We start from the raw sequence: 21,982 nt of genomic DNA, 5'->3' as shown, positions 1-21,982 counted from the left end.
TACACCTGCCTACCTCCATTTTGCCAAAAACAAATGGAAGGGGATCTGTTCCCATATGTCTGGGTGGATCAGAGGGCAGTTGGGCGTAAACAGCCAGTCCGTTTGCATCTGACTGCCCATAGAGAAAAGCAAGTAGCATAAGCAGAGCAGATATGGATCAGTGATCCACCCATTCTGATCTGCTCAGCAGAAGATCAACGGACAGATCCCCCGCTTTTCAGTTGGATAGGAAGTGGATTCCGCCCCGTGTTAAAGGGTCCTTAGAGAATCATGGATTTTATAATATAAGGCCCCTTTCACACGGGTGATCCGATCCACCAAAAACAAACGGAAGGGGATTTGTTACCCTCCATCTGGGTGAATCAGATCAGAGAGCAGTCGGGTGTAAACAGATAGCTGGTCCATTTACATCTGAGTCCCCAACAGCAGAGTGTGCTGTTTTCCTGTCTGCTCTGTATAAAGGAACCAGTGATCTGCCTGCTTTGTTCTGCTCAGTGGGGGATCAGTAGACAGATCCCCAGCTGAGCAAGCGGAGCCTGCCTCATGTGAAAGGGGCCAAAGAAATTCACCAATGACACTCACGATTGGCTTTATAATAGTTGTGGTATACTGTGGCAATATCTAGGCTTTCTAACACAAAACTGGAGCTATGGGTGAATGCCAAGTTTTGATGGACTCTTGACAACTTTCTCTGTGATCTGAGCTGGCAGTATCTAGAGCATCCTTAATCAATCAGGATTCTGTGGACTCTTAGGGTTCTTAAAGAGATTGCCAGAGGTTCCTTGAGCTGTGGTGGTGAGGAAGACATAAATGATGTTGTGGCAATATCTGATCTTTAGAGTCTCTCTAAGACAAAAAACTGGAGCTATGGATAATTGTCAAGTTCTGAAGGACTTGTGACCAGTTTCTCTGTGATTTGGATTCTAAAGAGGGTTTGCCATGGGTTCCTTGAGCTCTGGCTGATTGACCTCTCATTTGACGGTGAACGCATAGCTCAAGGGCAAATGCCACTTGGCAGAGTCAATAGCATGACAACAATTATCTTTTTTACCTATCTGTAAGGGGGCATTCTTCCCATTGACCACCAATGTAATTGATGTTTGTCCCAATGAGCATCGATTAATTGGTTTTAGCAAGGGTTCCCTAAGATCTTAAAATTCTTTCAAGGGTTTGTCTAATGTAAAAAGGTTGCTCTACTATTTGTCTAAAGTGCTGTGTAAATGTGTCACTTTGTCCATTCAGGGAGTTTTTTATTTTTTCCTCTAAATGCCTAGGGGTGCATAGACACATAGACTAACATAGAGGGGCATTTATAGGCAATAAAAAAAGCCAGATGTCCCTAAAAGCAGTGTTATTAATGCTCGATGCACGCGCCCCCCCCCCCCCAACCCGAAAATACAAAATCATGTATATATACGTGATTTTGTGCAGCCCTGCCACCCTGTAGCAGTACTTCTGCTATAGGGTGGTCGAGAAGCAGTTAAAAAATTTAGCTACCCTAAAAAATTGTAAAAAAAAGTCTTCCTTGAGACAGACCTTGACAAATCCTAAACATAACAGACTTATTCTTCACATATTATCCATACACATCCATTACTTAAAGTATAACTAAAGGCAAAACTTTTTTTTTTAGTTTTGGATAGCGGAAAGGGATTAGAATCCATGTCAGTTTTTATTGCTGCCTGTGCCCTCTCTATTTTGTCCCGTTTACCATCATCATTGAAAGAGAATGTACGATAAAAGTATTAAAGGGGATATCTTCCAATGGGAACATTAGTTCTGGTGACCTGGGAGTCCCCAAGGAATTCCCCTAATTTGCAGGGATTTCCTCTCACTTTCTGTTTGGCTCTGGGACAGGAAGTAAAGGGAAATATCTGCAATGGGACACAGACGGCAAAAAAAAAAATATGGCGGGGGTTAAAACCTTCCCTTACTCTATCCAAAGTGAAGAAAAAAGGATTAACTATATTTCTACTTTAATAGTCCTGTAATCTATTTTTCATGAAATTGTTTCTTTCTCTGTTTTTCTACCTCCTTCTAAAATCATCCGTGAGCATCTGAACCTTTCTTTTGCCCCCTCACTTCCGTTTTTTTGAACGAGCACATTAGTTGTGGTCATGTACACTACTCTATGGACACTAAAAATCCCACAGTTCATAGTCCATCTTGGGAGTGAGCAGAGACAGTGGCTGCTTTCCTATACACAGTGTGAGCATGGAGAACAAATATAGCCACCCTCTAACAGGAAGTCAGATCACAGCAGCAAAAAAAAGGAATTTGTAAATTTGGAGGCGGTTGAGAAGTAGAAGGGACTTTTTGAATTAGGAATACTTACCCAAATAAAGTTTTTTTGTTAAACCAGAGTTTAGTGTCACTTTAATACTTATAAAGAATGAATAAATATAGGTGGCGTCAGAACAATAATAGTGATAATTATTACCGTCAAAATTGTATATCAAAAATACCAGCTGAAAAATCTACCCTGTAATAAGGTGCATATAAGTACAAAAATACATAGACTGCGCTAGTAAAAAATAAATAAAAAAATATATTAAAATAAATAACCGTGACAAAAATACATTAAAATATAATAAATCATGTAAAACTCCCAAAAAACAAAAATATCAAAACAAAATCATATCAAACATATAAAGTCCCAAAAATATATAATAGTAATGATGAAAAAATGCAAACGAAATCCACCCAGTGTGTCCACCACCGAATAAAATGAATAAACTCACCAGAGCAATATGCTGATCATATTATAAACCAGCATAAACACTTTTCTGCTCTGGGAGCAATGATCTGTAGACAGTTGAGACAGAAGCTTGGCTTGGAAAAAGGGTTTTTTTTGGGAGCTTTACATGATTTATTATATTTTAATATATTTTTGTCACGGTTATTTATTTTAATATTTTTTTATATTTTTTTACTAGCGCAGTCTATGTATTTTTGTACTTTAATACTTATGCCTTGCAGCACTGGGGTTCTTGGTTCAAAGCTCTACAAGGACACTATCTGCATGGAGTTTGCATATTCTCCCTATGCTTGCCTGGTTCTTCTCTGGGTACTTGAGCTTTCTCCCACACTCCAAAGACATGCTGGTAGATTAATTGTCTCCTGACTAAACTGGCCCTAGTATGTGCATGCAGGTCTAAAAATACCAGCTGTAATCTCCAATGGCAGACCCTGGTGACGCTCGATGGCTAATGCACGTTTTGGTACACATTTCAGGCATGTAACCACAGAAAAAGTAAGGTTCTGAGTTTATAAAGCACACCGCTAGTGCATCATATATATTTTTTTTCTAGCTGGAGTAAGTTTTAGCATTCAGCATACCACAAAAGACCAGGTGGACACTTTTTTTTAATCCCAGTATCCTCCACCACTGCTGACAGTGACATATATTTCACAGGTGTAATATTTAGTTTGGCCAGCAGATGGTGCTAGTAAGGCAAATATGTTCAATGAATGGAGGAAGATGTGGATAACCATGTTGGCTGTGTTCCCAAAGCATTATTTTCATGTTTTACTGGAATGCAATTCTGAAGAATACCTACACCCAAGATATTCGTTTTGTTTAGGATGAAGAGTAGCTGCGCATATTTTGCTTTGAGCATTAATGGGAAAATCTCCTGCTGCCAAGTTGTATTTGTCATTTTTGAACCTTTTTGCCCATATTACATAATGATACATAGTTAGGTTGAAAAAAAAGACACAAGTCCATCTAGTTCAATAAATAGAAAAAAACCCCAAACTAATAGAAAACTATCATATACACAATTCTAGTCAATCCAAAGGAAGTAAAAAACCCCAATAAAGCTAGGTTCACACTATTCCTGTACCCCCAACCACCAGCAGCCGAAATACCCTGCTCTTTAGAGACGCGTGGGGTTGCCATTCATTCTTCATGGCACTCCCGCGCATCTAAAACGGAAGCGTGTGTGCGGGAACCGAAGGGAAATCACATGGTGCAAAAGCACCATGCGATTTCCCAGCCACTGCATTTTTAAAATGCTGCAAGAACCTTTTTCCTGTGTGAAATGCAGGCACAGCAGCCCATTAAAATGAATGGGCAACCTTGCCCTTGCAAATGCGACCCGCAAACCCAGCATAATGTGAACCTAAGCCCAAAGCAGGATCCAATTTGCTCCAGCTGGGAGAAAATAAATCCTTCCTGATCCCCCAGTTGGACATTCCCTGGATCAACTACCCCTAGTGTTATTACCTATAAATATTAGTATCTATTTATATTTTGTGCATTTCAAATGCATCCAGCACTTTTTTAAAAGAATCCACTGAGCTAGCTAGAACTAGTTTTTGAGGGAATCTCTTCCACATTTTCACAGCTCTTACTATAAAGAAGCCTTCCCGTATTTGTAGGTTAAATCTCTTGTCCAGATGCCCCCTTGTCCTCACTAAAAGTGAATACATCAACACCAAGTTCACTATATGGGCCACTTATTTATTTATACATGGTGATCATATTCCCTCTTAATCGCTTCTTCTCAACAGAGAATAAATTCAGTTCAGTTCAGTTCAGCTAATCCTTCCTCAGCTTGTTTTACTAAGGAAATTGGAGGTGCTCATGTCTATAATGGGGATAATACTGACAGCCGCAAATGATCCACAATGACTCGATACTGATATGATGTAGAAGCACTTGGTGAATAAAGCACCTAGGCCAGATGGCTTACACCCATGGGTCCTCAAAGAGCTGAGCTCTGTTATTCCTAAGCCATCGTTCCTCATTTTTAAAGACTGTTTAACCTCTTTAACACTGAGATATAGCCGATAAATGGCTACAGCACGGCTCTCCAGTTCTGGGAGGACGTCCCTGGACATCCTCCCACGTGGCACGCATGTCGCTTGCTCCCTGTGACTGCTTTGTGCCTTGGACACAACAGATAACAGATCAGGGCAAAGGGCCAATCACTGCGGCCTTTTATTTTGTGATCAGCTGTGTCCAGTCACAGTGTAAACAGACTGAAATCCTTTGCCGGTTATTGGTTCTCCTTTCTTCACACAGAGACAACATGTGAGGAAGGGAGAGCCGATCTGTGAGGGGCACAGCAAGTACAGCATTTACACTAATATACAGTGCCCTGAATATCATCTTCCCCATTGGTGCTCATTAGTGCTCATCAGTGCCTCCTCATCAGTGAGGATCAATGCAGCCTCATCATTGCCCATCAGTGCCTCCTCATCAGTGAGGATCAATGCAGCCTCATCATTGCCCATCAGTGCCTCCTCATCAGTGAGGATCAATGCAGCCTCATCATTGCCCATCAGTGCCTCCTCATCAGTACCCATCAATGCAGCTTATCAGTGCAGCCTCAACAGTGCCCATCAGTGCAGCCTCTTCAGAGCCTCTTCATCAGTGCCTCCTCATCAGTGCTCATCAGTTCAGCCCAGAGGCGGACTGACCATTTGGAAACTCGGGCACTGCCCGAGGGCCCGGGGTCAGTAGGGGGCCCCATGAGATGCCCCTGGTTCCTTTTTCATAGGCTTTTTTTGAGTGTGGGCAAGGACACAGGGGCCCCATGATCCCCTATTGCCCGGGGGCCCCATGAGTTGTCAGTCCGCCCCTGGTTCAGCCTCATCAGAGCCTCTTCATCAGTGCAGCCTCATCAGTGCCTCTTCATCAGTGTCCATCAATGCAGCTTATCAGTTCCCACCAGTGACACCTCATCAGTACCCATCAGTGCAGCCTTATTAGTGCCCATCAGTGCAGCCTTATTATTGCCCATCAGTGCAGCCTGCGCAGTGCACATTAGTGAAGCCTCATCAGTGCACAAAGCAGTGCAGAAAAATTACTTATTTGCAACATTTTATAACAGAAATATTTGTTCATTTCGGTCTTTTCTTGTTTGTTTAGCAAAAGATTAAAAAAAACCCAGTGGTGATTAAATACCACCAAAAGAAAGTTCTACCTGTCTCAAAAAATTATATAAATTTCATTTGGGTACAGTATTGCATGACCGTGCAATTGTCATTCGAAGGGTGAAAGTGCTGAAATCTGAAAATTGGCCTGGGCAGGAAGGAGGTGAAAGTGGCCAGTATTGAAGTGGTTAATGACTAGCATAGAACCACTGGATTGGCGTGTGTATACAAAGGAAAATGTTCTGACCTCTTCACTTTACTAAGGAATCCTGAAAACACAAACCGGTCAGGTCCAAGGTATTAAGCTATTTTCTCTCCACATCAAATGTTATTCATTCATAAGAATAGTATAAATCAGGAAAATGCACCGATATGGTCATTAGATTGAGTTGATGGTCATAGGAAGTAAATAATTATTTTCTATGATTGTTGGATCCATCTAGGGACCATTGTTCAATCTATCTAGGGGCCATTGTTAGATCTATCTAGGGTGGTATGTTCCTGATTCAATTTATTCTGTATGAATACATGACATTCAACCTGGAGGAAAAGTAGACTAATTACATTCATTTTGGCCTCATTTGCACGGTAACTATTATACATGCGATTTCACAGGAATTTATTTTTTACCACCCTATACTAACCAATTGGATTCTCTCTTTCACTTCAATATTAGAGACAAAAATGAGATAACTTGATTTGTTGTTATGGATAGTGAGAGCTCTTCAAACAATTCCAATAAAAGTAGGTTTGTCATGAGGCCTAAGGGTATATTTATAAAATGATTTGCAGGGCTGTCCATCCCGTGAACCTGCAATTACATTTGTTCTGTACAAATGATGGGGGAGAGGGTGTTTCCAATGATCATCAGCTCCATCTAGTGGCCATAAAGCGGTTCCTGATTCACTCTAAAAAAAATAACATTCAACCTGGAGAAAAAATACCCTAAGAATTTTCAATTTTGCCACCATTTGCACACAACAAATTCTCATGATGTTTCACATCCATACACTCCATAATAACCAATTGGATTCTTCCTTCCACTGCATTATTATAAAATAAATATAACCGTATTGTTTGTTATGGATAGTGAGCACATTTCAGACACTTCCAATAGAAGCAGATTTGTCATGGAGCCTAAAATGAAATATCCAATTTTATTGGAGCAGGGTTTTAGGGGTGTATTTAAAAAAAAAAAAAAAAGCTATTCCACTATTCATCCTGTGAAATTGCATGTACATCTGTTCTGTGCAAATAGGGGGCAAAATTGAATGTTACTATTTTATCTCCAGGTCAAATGTTATTTATTCACACAGGATAGACTGAATAAAGAAAATACCACATCATAACCACTAGATAGAGCTGATGACTATAGCAAATAAGTATTAATTTAAAAATGAACTACATAAGAAGCTAGCTAGCAGGCTTATATAATACTCCATAAACGCAGGAGTCAAACTGCCTTTTTCAATAAAACAGTGTAGGAAACATCTATGAGTATATTTTCCTTTATATGTGCAGAGCTATTTGTCCTGTGAAACTGCATGAACTGTATGTTGTACATTCATCCTGTGCAAATGGGGGGAAAAAAATCACATTGTATTAGGCTATTTCCTCTCCAGGTCAAATGTGTGAATGAGGAAAATATTGCACTATTTTTTATTATGCAATCATAGAAAGACAGCAGCGCTCTACCTCTCTATTCCTATAGAACTGGAAACACTGTATCTATTAACTCTCATAATACTGATCCAACAAGCGGAAACCGGCAACTCCATGACATCTCAAAACCTGATCCCTTATTGGCTACATAGTAAAATCCAGCACATAATGAGGCTTATGCGTTTCAGCTGTAAAGCCTTAAACTGGCCATAGACAGATTGAAATTCAGCCGGTTCAGCAGGAATCGTCTGAATTTCGGTCCGTCTATGGACAGGCTGGTTGTACATCGATCGACTTCAGTATGACCAGGGCAGTACAGTGAATAAATGGTGAGCACTTCCTCCTGGCAGTACTAGAGTCATTGGTTCGAATCCCAACCACGACACCACCTGACTGGAGTTTTCATGTCCTCCCTGTGCCTGTATGGGTTTACTCTGGTTTCCTAACACACTCTAAAGACATGCTGGTAGGTTAATTGGATCCTGTTTAAATTGGCCCTGTATGAATGTGAGTCAGGGACCTTACATTGTATGCTCCTTGAGGGTTAGGGACTGATGTGAATTGATGGCGCTATATAAGTACCCAAAATGAATATATATATATAACACAACCAGCCTGTCTGGTTTTTTTTTTTGGCCTGATCACTGCCAGATGCTATAGCCGCCGGCAGTAATCATTGTATTCTTCCAGGGGAAGGCTGCCCGAGCTCCACGACAGCAGAACACAACAGTGCTTCGGGAGGGATTCCTCCAACAACACTGTGCTGATGGGGAAAGCAAGCAATTTTTTTCCTTCAACCCATGTTGAAGGAAAGAAAATTGTGTAATGTGTGGCCTGCCTTACTGACAACCAGGGCTCAGACAAGGTCATCTAGTGCCCAAAGCAAAGATGCCAAACTGCTCCCCATCCCCTCAAGATGTATGAAATTATGTGTCAGCAAAATACCCCCACCCAAAAATGAATCAAGCACTAATTTGTATGCTTACTCACTAAGCATAAATTCCTTATGCAAGCCAAAATTCTCCCCAAACAATCACACCCCTCCTATCACCCCCCCCCCCCTCCACTTCCCCTCCTAGAACAAATCTTACTCCTGTCACCCACCAAATTTTCTCAGCACAAAGCACCCCCTCCCCCCCCCCACACACACACACACAAATGTCCCCTCCTAAAACAAATCTTACCCCTTCACTTCCAAATCCCCCCTCCCAGCAAAAATCCCCACTTCCCCTCTCCCCCCACCCCCCCCCCCCCAAACCCACCTAGCACTAACCCTCTTGTCCTTCCCCCCTCCTAGCACACTCTCATCCACAGACTAAATGTTTCTTATTCTTCTTCCCCCCTTCTCCAGGGCAATTCAGCCCCCAACACACAGACCCGGATGCAGTGCAGCAGAAGGCTGTGGTATGTCTTTCCTCCCAGGCTTCCCCTTATCTTCACACATCAGAGTTGAGGAGGAGCCTAGGTGAAGCTGACTTTTAACCCTTTTGACAGGCAGCTGACATGGAGAGATGCTACTGCTGCAGTGCTTTGGGATCACAGCTTGGGGACACCGCTGGCTCTCAGAGATGGACTTTACAGAGTTTGATTATCTGCCCCCTAGACAGATTCTTTGATGGGAGCAGATGGGGATGGGTAAACAAACCCTGCACAGTCCCAATTTGACAGTCCCAGTCTAGGAGGGCTGCAGCGGCAAGAGTATGGAGCTAGAGGGTGGAGAGAGCACAGTCCGCACCTCCTCCCAGCTCTCTTCTCCAAAGTTTTGGCTTGTCACTATCTGTGTTAAGCTGACAGGAGTAGTGATACTGCTGTCACTACTCCTGTCAGCTTGTAGCATCGGGAATTCACCTGGGCGCCCCCCCCACTCACAGGATAGCAGCTCCCTGGGCAGCTTGTCTACCCCTTGCCCCTGGCCTGCTCATAGCACATCAAGTTTTAAGATATTGCCCTGCTGCAGGCTTCCTCTTGTTGGATTTTCTATGATGATCAGCTCCATGTACAGTTGTGTTCAAAATAATAGCAGTGTTGAAAAAAGGGAATAAAGCTCAAAATCCTTCTAATAGCTTTTATTTCCATACACACAAATGCATTGGGAACACCACACATTCTATTCCAAATCAAAACATGAAGAAAAATAGATCAAATTTGTTTTGTTCCTCTAAAAAAATTGAAGAAAAGTGAATATTAGACTGTTCAAAAAAATAGCAGTGTTTGTATTCTTTACAAACTCAAACATTCACTATATAAACTGAAAAATGTTTGAAGATTTTGCTTTCCTTTGAATCACTTAATTAATATTTAGTTGTAGTCGCACTGTTTCTGAGAACTGCTGTACATCTGTGTTGCATGGAGTCTCCCAACTTCTGGCCCCTGTGATCGGGTATTCCAGCCCAGGATGATTGGACTACATTCCACAGTTCTTCTCTATTTCTTGGTTTTGCCTCAGAAACTGCATTTTAGATGTCACCCCACAAGTTTTCTATTGGATTAAGATCCGGGGATTGGGCTGGCCACTCCATAATGTCAATCTTGTTGGTCTGGAACCAAGATGTTGCACATTTACTGGTGTGTTTGGGGTCGTTGTCTTGTTGGAACACCCATTTCATGGGCATTTCCTCTTCAGCATGAGGCAGCATGACCTCTTCAAGTATTCTGATGTATTCAAACTGATCCATGATCCCTGGTATGCGATAAATAGGCCCAACACCGTAGTATGAGAAACATCCCCATATCATGATGCTTGCACCACCATGCTTCACTGTCTTCACAGTGTACTGTGGCTTGAATTCAGTGTTTGGGGGTCGTCTGACAAACTGTCTCCGGCCACTAGACCCAAAAAGAACAATCTTACTTTCATCAGTCCACAAAATGTTGCGCCATTTCTCTTTAGGCCAGTCAATGTGCTCTTTGGCAAATTGTAACCTCTTCAGCACATGTCTTTTTTCCAACAGTGGGACTTTGCGGGGGCTTCTTGTAGATAGCTTGGCTTCACATAGGCGTCCTCTAATTGTAACAGTACTCACAGGTAACTTTAGACCTTCTTTCATCTTCCTGGAGCTGATTGTTGGCTGAGTCCGCGCCATTTTGGCTATTCTTCTATCCATTCGAATGGTAGTTTTTCGCTTTCTTCCACGTCTTTCAGGTTTTGGTTGCCATTTTAAAGCATTTGCGATCATTTTAGCTGAGCAGCCTATCATTTTCTGCACTTCTTTATATGTTTTCCCTTCTCCAATCAACTTTTTAATCAAGATACACTGTTCTTCTGAACAATGTCTGGAACGACCCATTTTCCTCATAGAGAAATGCACTGTAACCAGCATGTACAACATTTGCTGCCTTCCTTCCTGAAATAAGGGCAATAATTGTCACCTGTTATTCAAAGAATGAATGACCTCACTAATAGAACTCCACACTGCTATTATTTTGAACATGCCCCTTTCAATTAGTGATTCAATGACACAGAATCAGCAGCATGCGTGTCATGACTGTTGGGTCTGTTGGATTTCTATTACTCAACTACACCTGCTAGTAAATTATTTGCCATGTAGAAATATCATTTCTACCAAAAACAGTGATTGATCAGGTTAGTGATGTCTGACTGCTATTATTTTGAACACAACTGTAGTAGTCATAATGTGGTATTTTTCCATTTGACACATTCGACTTGTAGAGAAAATAGCCTAATAACATTTTATTTTTCTGCACAGAATGAATGTACATTTTGCGGGACGAATAGCTCTACACTTTTTTTTAGATCGAAAAAGGGAACTCCCATGGACCAGTGAATTTAATGCTAATAACCCATTGGCTGGAAAAAAAACACATTTTTCTAGGATCACTCGTGCACAACCTTAACACGTATGTAGTACAGTGGACAAGTGTATGAATCAAATATACTAGAGCACCTCTCCCTTCCCCAGAAAAGAGCTTTGGGATAAGAAAACATGTTGTAAGCGTGAACTCCCGATCACACACAGGGATGGCATAGACCTGTTGGGTTTTATCTGTCATCAGACTCCTCTTGCTCTTAGAGGAGCTGACCTTGTACAGCTCAGCCATGGCTTTAACTTCTACTAGAGCTGCCTGACAGCCCAGGAGTGTTGGGTCCTTCGTCCTGATGGTAGACATGTAAATTATATGCTCAGTTAAGGAAGAAGAAAACATGTTTATGGAAAAGGGTGAGAGTGTCCATCCCGTCAGGTCGGATAAACACACACAGCCGTACGCACACCCCTCTCTCCTCCCTCTCTGCATAGAACAGGTGTTTATTACAGGCTTCACTCCCTACACCTGCCAACTGGCATCAGCTCTCCCAGCAACGCAGCACCACTTACTCAGGTGACCACTGCACAGGAAAGCCCGGCTGGAGGGAACGCGGAACCCGGGAGGGGGGAACATTCGGCACAAAAGGTAACAATATTCGTTGGCTGGTACTATTCTGGGATTGGCGGTCAAGCTGTGTCATATGCTTGGTCACACATTCAGTCCGAGATGTCTCATCGGCTAAGAGCACAAACCGCAACAGGTGGTGACATCTTCCTTACTTACCTAAAAAAAAAAATGATAGTCGAGTATGTATTTTTATCTCATAAACGTCCCTTCTATTGCTCTCAGCCTCTTCCAAATTCTTTTTTGTTTGCTGCTGTGATCTGACTTCCTGTTAGAGGGTGGCTACGTTCGGTCTCCATGATCCCCCTTAAGGGCTCTTTCACACGGACGTTCCGATCTGGTCTGCTTGCCTGTTTTTCATGCGGACCCGATCGGAGCCTCCATTCTCCTCTATGGAGCAGCGGGTGCAAACGAACATGTGTCCGTTTACACCCGCCGACATCCGATCCGCCAAAAAGAGACGGCTAGGGATCCAATTCCCCTTCCATCCGTCGGATCGGATGAAAACGAACAGACGGAGCGTTTTCATCCGACCGCCCACTGATGAGAGCGAGCAGCAGCGGAGAGCAGACACAGAGCTGTCATTCGCTTGCTCAGCGGGGATCAGCGGAGAGATCCCCCGCTGAGCAAGCAGATCCGCTTAATGGGTGGACCCTATGTGGGAATGGAGCCTCTCTTGCTCACTCCTGAGATGGAGTATGGACTTTAAGATTTGTAGTGTGCATAGAGCAGTGCATATGACTGCAACCAACATGTACTGCTTGTTCCAAACAAACAGAAGTGAGGGAGAAAAGGAGAAGTTCGGAAGCTCACAGAGGATGTTAGGAGGCAGAAAAGAAAATTCCAAATTTTGTGAAGTCCTCAGAACAGTAATAGAGGGGAATACTTCCAATGGGGACACTAAAAATTCCCCTAATTTACTGTATACAAAATGAAAAAAAACATTTTGCCTATAGTTCTACTTTAACTCAAGAAGTCTTGGGGGACTATGAGATTTCAGATCCAAAGGGCTGAACATTTAGGGTGGCAATGAACACTTTTCCGGGCCCATTGACACTTATCTGTTTTAAAGCATGTGCCCAGACTTTCCGTTGGTTTTAACGGTGCTAGTTCACATCTGATTGGTGCGTCAACGTATGCTGGACAAGAAAAGCTCATGTCTGTTTTCTGATTCATCAATGTGCTAAAAGTCTTTCAGGACTCTGAAGGACTTTTGAATTTGTAGTATGCATAGAGCAGTGCACATGACAGTAAGTAATGTGCACTGCTAATTCCAGACAAAAGGAAGTGAAGGGTAAAAGGAGAGGTTACGGAGCTCACGGAGGATGTTAGGAGGCAGAAAAACACAGAAAGAAATAATTTCCTGAAAAATAGATTATAGGGCCATTAAGGATTATTTTTGGAAAATAAGGATTGGTTAAAAATTATATCCATGTACATGCAGAGATCCAAAGTGCTGAACATTTAGAGTGGCTGTAATGGCAATGAGCAATTTCCAGGCCCATTTATACCTTCTTCCCCTATTCCAGCACAAATCCCCCCTTCCCCTATCCCACCACCTAGCAATAACCCTCTTGTCCTTTCCCCTCCTAGCACACTCTCATCCCCCCCGTGCAATTCCCCTCTCCCTCCAACGCACAGACCTCAGATGCAGTGTGCAGTGCAGCAGAAGGCTGTCATATGTCTTTCCTCCTAGACTCAGAGTTGAGGAGGAACCTAGGCAAGGCTGACTTCTAATCTTTTTGACTGTTGGCTGGCGAGGAGGGATGGCACTGCTGCAGGGCTATGGGATTGTGGCTCGGGGACACCGCTGGCTCTCAGATCGGGACTTTACAGAGTTTACTTACTTGCCTCCTAACCACATTCTTTGCTGGGTGTGAAACTGAGTGTGGAACTAGAGCGTGGAGAGAGCACAGCCCACACCTCCTCCCAGCTCTCTCCTCTTCCAAAGATTTGGCTCGCCACTACGCACACTACGTTGACAGGAGTAGCGATGCTGCTGTCACTATTGCTGTCAGCTTGTAGCATCAGGAACTCTCCTTGGTGCCCCTCCTCCTAATGCACATGGTGCAAACGCCGTGGGCAGCCACCCTTTCCTGCCCACCCCTTGTCATGGCCTTGCTTTTACACGTCAAGCATTTTTTCTGCCCAAAAACTCATCTCCTGAATGTAATTTTGGTGTTTTCAGATTTCTGCTTCCAAACACCCGTTAGTTATACTTTAAGGTCAATTGTTTTTCTAGTTTTAGATGTGGTGTGGAATGGTTACCACCACTCTCAGTTGGGCCTTTGACCGATGTCTGCATCTCATTACTTTCTGCCAAAGAGACACAACTGGAAATTGTAAGAAATATCTCAAAGATAAAGTCCCTTCTTTGGAGTAAGAAGGTCAGGAATCCCTTTTTTTAAGATTGTCCTTCTATTCTTGCTCCAGTGACAACTGTAAAATTTTGGATTTCCCATCACTTTCTGTCTCAGTGCCGATAGTCACCAAAGGGTAAATCTATCCAGCAGAGACACAGGGAAATTGCTTCCCTGCTTGATCCAAAATGGAAAAAAATATTGACAAAGGCGATAAAAAGAAATCTATGAATGGAGGAGGTGAAGCTTTCATTCATCCACCACCTCCATTCACAGAAAGCTGTTTGTTGATGGAAGCTACAGTACAGCTTCTGTGACAGGAGGAGGGAGCAGAATGGGTGGGCATAGGCAGCACTCTTGACAAGGGCCTGTCACAGACCCAGCTAATTGTTTTAAGCCCTACAGCATTCAGGACTTCAGTTTTTAACTATGAGACCAGCTAGCAGCACAACGGACACTTCGCACTGAAAGTAAGCACTACCCCTTGTGCTGATTCTAGAAAAAAAATCAATTGGTCATAAAGCCTTCAGGATTTTTACCTTCATGCATTCTATGCTGTGGGTAGCATCCCCCCTAGCCCCACCTAATACTTTTTCCCTAGAAAATCTTTTTATTAGGTTTGAAAATGTTAAAGAGTATAAAGCAAAGCTTCTGGGCATACCCCGGCTTGACATGTTACAACCAAAGATAAAAAAGAGACAATAAGACACTCAACAACTTTACCCGCTAAACAACTTCGACTAGGCAATCCCCCAATTCAGTCGACGACCGTGACAGATATAGGATCCGAAAAGGGCCATGCATATAATGGAAGGAGTCATGTTAACCAAAAACCAGCTCGCGCACTCACTTTACACTTTTCACATTATGACGAAAATTGAGAGTGTCAGTAAACCATGAACTGGATACAGAGCAGGTGCGGACTGACCATTTGGAAACTCGGGCAGTGCCCGAGGACCCGGGGTCAGTAGGGGGCCCCATGAGATTCCCCTGGTACCTTTTTTATAGGCTTTTTTGAGTTTGGGCAAGGACACAGGGGCCCCATGATCCCCTATTGCCTGGGGGCTCCATGAGTTGTCAGTCCGCCCCTGATACAGAGCACTATTCACTGGGTAGGAGCAGAGCCTCTCGAGTTGAAGGTCTCTCTCCCTCTTTTCATGTATCATTCTTGTTAATAGTAGAGGACGATTCCAGACAAATGTCTCATATTGTATGGAACTTGTTTGGGCACCCCCTTGAGATATAGGTCATTTTATAGAGTGGAATAACCAAGTTAACTAGTATTTTCTAGCTTTTCAATGCCTGGAGCTGGTTGGCCTTCCATTTCAACACTATAGCCTTCTTGGCGTAGAAGAGCAACTAGCCCCACCCATGCCTGTGGGGTGTGTGGCTCCCATATCCCTTTTTAAAAGGCTCCTCCCCTCCTGGTATTTATTTGGGAACTAACTCTGCCCATTATATCACTACAGGAAGGCTTTGTCCAAAAGGGAACCTAACATCCAGTTACATAATTCCCTATTACCACACTATTTTGGGACAGAGCCACCTAGTGGCAGGCTAGCTAACTGTACCTGCTTACAGGCATGTTTGGACAGGAGTCTGCGCTATTCCAGGAAGCGGTCAAAGCTGACAACCAATGCAAAGGCGGTACAGGCATTCCCCGCCCCACACACATATACACAGAGAATGCCCCTGCTGCCTTTGATTGGCTGTTGGCTTCCCTGTGGAATAGATTAGGTAGGTTTGGACCGAACATTCCTGAGCTCGTGACTGGTGAGCTGGTAATCCGTGGAGTAGCAGTTCCAGAACTGTTGCACTACCATAGAGTTTCTGCTTTTAACCTTTACTGCCCAGGCCCGATGTCTCTTTAACCACTTGCCTACCGGGCACTTTTACCCCCTTCCTGCCCAGACCAATTTTCAGCTTTCAGTGCTCTCATACTTTGAATGATAATTGCATGGTCATGCAACATTGTATACAAACTACATTTTTATAAATTTTCTTCAGATAAATAGAGCTTTCTTTTGGTGGTATTTAATCACCCCTGGGGGTTTTATTTTTTGCTAAACAAACTAAAAAAGACCAAAAATTTTGAAAAAAGTTTTTCTTAGTTTCTGTTATAAAATTTTGTAAATAAGTAATTTTTCTCCTTCACTGATGGGCACTGATAGGCTGCATTGATGGGCACTGATGAGTCACTGATGGGCACTGATAGGCTGCACTGCTAGGCACTGGTGAGGCTGCACTGATAGGCGGCCCTGATGGGCACTGTTAGGTGGCACTGATGGGCAGCACTGATGGGCACTGTTAGGCAGCACTGATGGGCACTGCACTGTTAGGCTGAACTGATAGGCAGCACTGATGGGCACTGTTAGCTGGCACGGATGAGCACTGTTAGGAGGCACTGATGGGCATTGATAGGCAGCAATGATAGGCACTGTTAGGTGGCACTGATGGGCATTGATAGGCAGCACTGATGGGCACTGTTAGGTGTCACTGATGGGCGGCACTGATTCAACTGATGTGTACTGATTGCCAGCACAGATGGGCACTATTGGCCACACTGATGGGGCTACACTGATCACCTGGACACTGAGTATGAGTGCCCTGATGACCAGTGTAGATGTTCCCCTGAGAAATGCGGCTTACCGGCTCTCCTCTCCTCAAGTGCTGTCAGTATGAGGAGAGGACTGCCGATAACCAGCATTTCCTATTTACCCGGTGATCAGCTGTGATTGGACTGTTCCTTAGTTATGTGATCAGGTGTGTGCACCAGGGAGCACGGGGGTGCGGTTCTGGGAGGACGTCCATGGACACCCTCCCAGAACTAGCCAACCACGCTATAGCACGGTTGGGAACTGTCCTTATCAGGGCTGCTGTTAGAAACCACGTGTCCCCATACAGCGAACCTGACAGTTCCCCCCCACAAAGAAACAGTTTACTGTGCTTCAGTTATTAATGAACACAGTGAGTGAGCAGTACTGCTTACTCATTGTGTTCATTCAGGAAAGGAAGGGGTTGGTAAATACAGGGGGGCAATTACTGCTACTGATCCCCTGTATACCTCTCTCTGCAAGAGGTGAAATCCAGCTGAAGGGAGAGGAGAAGAAGACAGTTATTGCAGAAAGCCATACAGGGGATGGTTCCATGCCCAAGGGGCAGAAAGGACTAGCAGATCATGTGACCACTGTCACACTGGTCACACAACCAGAATGCGGTCCCGCTGACTCACAGCCATTCCTAGTAACTGGGAGCTGTCTTTGATCATTCAGTTGTTGTGATGGAAGCGCACAGTGAGCACTCTCTCAGCACAGAAACCTCACCCACCCATGTATATGTTCGGCAAGGGGTTAAGCAAGTTGCTGATTTAAGATGAAAGACGTTGCTTATTTTAGATTAGGTTGTCACAAATAGCCCTGAGAACAGACCTTGTGTGTATGACGATGCACCGCGTTTAGGCGGTATGTGTGATCCTCTTATCGCCTGCGATAAACAGCTATAAATGTTTCTTCCACACGCTCTGAATGACGGAGAGGAAACACTACAGAGTAAACAGTGCTTGGCCGGGAGAGTGGAAACACTGAACAGGAAGCAGGAGCAGCTGACAAAGGCACACGCACTGATAGTAATGTGTACAACACAGGCACAGGTGTGCAGATCATAAACACAACCTGGGCCCTGCCATTTGTCACATTTCACACACAAACACAGCTGTGCCCAGCCCTTGGGGCATACCAGCCTTCCATTCAAGGCATACGAGTGTTCCATAGAAACACCTTTTCATAGGAAGAATTACTGCAAGAGAAAAAATAACCAGTGACATGAAAACTATCTGACTTTTGTGAATGGTGAATACATGAGCAGTGCCGGTGCTAGACTATTTTGCACCCCCCCAAATAAAAAGTTAACATTTTTAAAAATAGTAGAAAATATTAAATCAACAAAACATGAAACTGTTACTTTTAATTTAACTTGCAAAAATAAGTGCCATAAGATGCTACCAGCACCAAAGCGGAGTTCCACTCAACCAGGGGCGGACTGACCATTTGGAAACTCGGGCACTGCCCGAGGGCTTGGGTCAGTAAGGGGCCCCATGAGATTCCCCTGGTACCTTTTTCATAGGCATTTTTGAGTTTGGGCAAGGACACAGGGGCCCGATGATCTCCTATTGCCCGGGGGCCCCATGAGTTTTCAGTCCGCCCTTGCGGACTCAACCCATCAAAAATAAAAGTCAGCAGTTACAAAAACTGTAGTTGCTGACTTTTAAAAAACAGCCACTTACCTGTCCCTCGGTCCCGTGGTGTGTCCCCCACAGCTCGTTTCACCGGCCGTGCTGTATTCCAGGAGGCATCTTCAGTGTGGGCACCCGGCTGTGACTGCTTGCGGCTTCACAGCCGGGTACCCACTGTGCACGTGCGAGTAGCGCTGAGCTTCATGAATGGTCGTGTAGTCTTCTGGGACCTGTCACATGTCCCAAAAGACTACAGGGAGGGACTGAGGGAGGACACCTTCCGTTTCCGATCGCCTAGGCAATCGGAAAAGAAGTGGGAGCGGGTACCTGTCAAATCCCCCCCCCCCCCCCCCCCGCTCACCAAAGGTGCCAATCCTTCATGGGGAGCAGAAGGAGCGGTCCTTAAAGCGGAACTTCCCCTTTTGGGTGGAGCTTCGCGTTAACCAGTTGCCGCATGGAATCTTTGCTATAAGCAATCAACTTGTGTACAAAAAGAAAATACTGATCACTTCCCTAAAGTAGTACAATGTTACTATGGTAACATTATACTACTTTGGTCATAGTGCAATATGAAAAAAAGAGTCTTAAAAAAAAGAGAAAAAATTTAACAAAAAATAAACAAAATAATAAAAGAATAAAAAAAAATTGAAAAAAAAATATTTTTTTTTTCCGTACTGTCACCGGTCAGTGTCCCTGATCACCGCCACACCTGTTATATGTTGACGCTGTACTGCATTGGTGGCAGTATGTAAAAAAAAATTGTGTCATTTTCCGAAAAAGTATGACAAAAAAGTTACAACTCGCCATGCCTGTTATGAAATACGTCAGACTGTCTACTTTGCAAAAAGGGGTCATTTGGGGGAAATCTGTACTGTTCTGACATTTTTGGGCCTCAAGAAACTAAACTGGCTGTCAGTACTTCAGAATTGGTCAATTTTCAGAAATATCCCAGTTTGTGAACTCTATAAAACTGTTGTAATTCCTACACCGTTCACCTGATTTGGATGTAAATACCCTCAGAATAAAGCTGACAGTCTGCAGTTAAAGCACATCTTGTTCGTTTCATTTCAATTGTGGTGGTGTATAGAGCCAAAAATGTTAGAATTGTGTCGATGTCCCAATATTTATGGACCTGACTGTAGACGGGAAAGCGCTCCAATAGAGGCAGGGTGAGCAACAATAATGCCTTTTGTTAGTAGATATGCACACAGCTGCCTGCAGCCAAATAATGTAAGTTTGGGTATATATCCCGACCTGAGAACCTTGGGTACTGTGTAACGCCTCCCCATAGACATGAATGGATATACACGGCTCTATAAGTACATATTAGTTTGCAGAGGTAAACCCCAATCACAGATTGTCTATGGGGTGGCTGCATGAATCATCTGTGGCCCAGGGGTGCAGAATTATGCTCACACTGTACATTGTACAGCCAAAGGCGCCGTGTGCATGAAGCCTTATAGAGGTTGTTCACACAAGCTTTGGTCTCTGAAGAGCGATCTGCGATCAGTAAAGTTGTAAACCCCAGACATGAAATATGAACAAAGCATATCCCTCTACAGTGTGTACTTCTATCAATTAAGGGCACTAAGTGTCATTTCTGTCCTCTGCTTCGTTCCTCTGCTATCAGCTTGAGCCACTTCTGACAAGTTTTCCTGACACCAAGAGAAAAATGGTGACAGGGGAGAGACCTTCAGCAAATTTATAGCCTCAGCTCTCCTCACTGAGCTCTGCAGATCATAATTTCAGCTCTCTGCCCATTTTTTTCTGAACTCATAGACAAGCTTTAATGTAACCAGGGGAAGCTAGCTAATTATTTATTTTTGTAATAAGAGGCTGAGGGAAAGATATTCAGAGGGATCAAATCTGAGTCAGGGCTGAGAGGCTCTGCAGATCAGTTCCCTGATACCTCCCCTGATCTAGAGACTTGGTGAAGTCTCTAGAACTCAGTGGGAGGGGGTGAGGAGGAGCTGGTTTGCACTTTTAAGGGGTCCTGACCAATCCCCAAGCAGGAGGCTTGGCATGGGGTCAGGAAAGCCCTTCAGAGTGATTTAGCCTGCTCAGAGGCAGGAAGAGTTTGGGTAGAAGATGGAGTAAGCAGGATGGAGTGTGGAGCCTGGAAGGGGGTCCAGGAGAGGGACCTACCTAAAGGCAGAGGAGCTGGAAGTGAGGATCTCTCAGCCTCAACCATCCCCTGAGATGGGACAACCTGGGAAGCAGGGAAGAAGCCAGCTCAACGTAAGGCCTGAAGGCAGCTACAAACCTACAAGCTTTTAGGAGAGGACTAAGGGAGTAATGCCAAACCCCCTGGGCCAGATAAGAGAAGAGGGCATTTTGGTGGGAAACCTGACTAACCCCCATATGGAACTGAAGATCTTGAAGTGGCAGATTCTGGGTCCCCTTGCCCAGGGATTCCCCAGGCAGCTGGGTGAAGAGGAGATTTCATCTGGGGTCTGAGGTGGTATGTGAGGAGAGGCTACAGAGCTCTCCTAAGAAGAGCAACTCTTTTGAGCATTTGCACATAGTTCCAGGAAGGTGTCCTCAGTTTAACAGTTCCTTGGGCATCCCATGTATCCCTCATCCCCATTCAAGCAACCAACCCCTTAATAAAAACACAAAAAAAACAAGTTCAAGGACTGTTTACTGTCTTTGGAGTGCAAGGCTGGAAGGAAATGCATGTTGTCTGGCTGTGCAGGACTATTGGGAGACCCAAATCTTCAGCAACTCCTAAGGGGGCAGTGCTACATTAACATTCTGGACTTTGAACAAATGTAGAGAAAAGAATACTGCAGATAAACAGGTACAACGTGTGTAAGAGGATTTGTTTCATCTCTGTGTATCACCTGAAGCCAGTCACTTCACTGGGTATATGTAAGGGTTTACAACCACTTAAAGTTCAACTACCAGTGCTAAAAAGAAAAGAATCAAAGAACTCCTGACCTGATTGATTAGGTGTCTTCAGATCTGTCTTTCTGCTGAAGCTGGTGGCTTTGATGCAACTAGTGACTGTCCCAGGTCTGGCCCCTTTCCACCTGTCAATCAATAGAAGAGGTGACCCAGTGCCCAAAGTATAAAAATATTTTATATTTACCTTACAAGCTACACCAGCAACATACCCAATGTGTGCTTTACTGGCCCTGTTCTTTCATACGCTGGAGACCATTATACACCCCTTTGGAATAACTTCAGACCAGGCTTGAAACAGTTTGAAAACTTTACTGCAATTCGTCATGACAGAACATGGAATGATGGGAAAGAAGGCGTGCCCAATATTGCAAAGAATGCAAGTTGAATGGTAGATTAACCTGTTCCCGCCCGGCCAATACCAAAAAGACGGCCGAGTGGGACTCTCGTCGGTCTGGGTGGGTGTCATATGACGTCATTCTGTCCCACGCGTGCCCACAGGTCTGTGCTGTGGCGAAATCTGTCACCGGCTGTGTACCTCAGACACAGCCGA

The 21,982-nt window shown here is 44.0% G+C and overlaps 1 protein-coding gene across 1 annotated transcript in view; it reads left to right on the top strand.

The window, feature by feature from the left end:
- The first annotated feature begins 11,821 nt into the window (after positions 1 to 11,821).
- Positions 11,822 to 21,982, top strand: part of AKT2 (AKT serine/threonine kinase 2) — a 101,453-nt gene continuing 91,292 nt past the window's right edge. The window contains exon 1 of the mRNA XM_089659115.1: positions 11,822 to 11,955. The gene's annotated coding sequence lies outside the window, so the exon portion shown is untranslated. The remainder of the gene's footprint in view (positions 11,956 to 21,982) is intronic.

Source organism: Staurois parvus, unplaced genomic scaffold (assembly GCF_062004578.1).
Source record: "Staurois parvus isolate SC_StPar_1 unplaced genomic scaffold, SC_StPar_1.0 ptg001133l, whole genome shotgun sequence".
NCBI lineage: Eukaryota > Metazoa > Chordata > Amphibia > Anura > Ranidae > Staurois > Staurois parvus.
This window is presented reverse-complemented; position numbering and strand designations above follow the sequence as displayed.